The following is a 1,042-nucleotide window of genomic DNA, read 5'->3' on the forward strand; positions in this document are numbered from 1 at the left end:
TCCCTGAACAGCGCAGCCCCATGAGCTGGCACTGCCCAAGGGGGACCAGAGCAAGGTAGCCACTGCACCGCAGCCCCTTGCTTGCCCGCCCACACGGCCCTGCTCACCATGGTGCCCAGCCACCTGTGCATGCAGCCTCGGTGGCCTCAGCACTGCGAGCCTGGAGCGCGGGGCCCGGCGGACACCGGCTCCCGCTGCCTTGCCCCGCAGAGGTCATGCCAGGACCCTGCCTACTGAGGCCCCCCGGGGATGCCCTGCCAACTGTGCTGGGCGCTGTGCCCCATTCCTGCCCCACAGCCTCTGAGCCCAGGGGGTCCTGGGAGGCAGGCAGGACGCCGGGGGAAAGGGGCCGAGCTGGAGATAACTAAAAGCGGGTGCTGTCCAGAGCTTCTGTCAGGCACAGCCAGGACAGCCCTGCGCCATGCAGCCCTCAGGGCAGTGGCAGGACCTGACTCACGTGACATGGGAGGTCATGCGAGCCTGGCCTCGCGGAGGTGAGCAGCTCCCCTCCCCTCCTCCACCTGCCTGTCCCAAGTGAGGGACCTCAGGCCACAGAAAATGGCTTGGCGGGCCGCATGGCGCCCCGCAGGCCATATGTTGGACAAGCCTGAACTAAAGGATCTTTTTCGTGCCTGATTTACATCTTGTCTCAATGTTTTCAACAATATAACTATTAAGTAAGAAGAGTAATTGCTTGAAAATAGCAGCTTACCTGTACCCCAAACTAGAAGTGCACTGATACTTCGGTCTGATATCAGATTGGTACCGATATAAAGAAAACTGGCCGTATCGGATATCGGACCAATGAGGCCAATTAATTTGGTCGATAAATGCCCGTGCTGCATGCAGCACAGCACTTAGGCAGCGAGGAGCACAGCCAGCAACTGCTAAGTCCAATGTGGTGGAAGGGGAGGGGGGAAAGAAGGGGCAGGGGGAGGCAGATCAATGCCCCCCATGGTGAGGGAGGGGCCAAGCACTGCCCAGGCAGGGCGGAGGGGGGGGGCAGGCTGGAGACGGGGCGGGGGGGGGGGGGGGGGGGGGG

General features: G+C 62.1%; 1 protein-coding gene across 2 annotated transcripts in view; it reads left to right on the forward strand.

Moving 5' to 3' along the window:
* RFTN2 (raftlin family member 2) overlaps window positions 1-1,042 on the forward strand; it is a 77,097-nt gene that overhangs the window by 59,477 nt on the left and 16,578 nt on the right. The window lies entirely within an intron of this gene.

This window comes from Alligator sinensis, unplaced genomic scaffold, assembly GCF_000455745.1.
Source record: "Alligator sinensis unplaced genomic scaffold, ASM45574v1 scaffold1229_1, whole genome shotgun sequence".
Lineage (NCBI taxonomy): Eukaryota > Metazoa > Chordata > Crocodylia > Alligatoridae > Alligator > Alligator sinensis.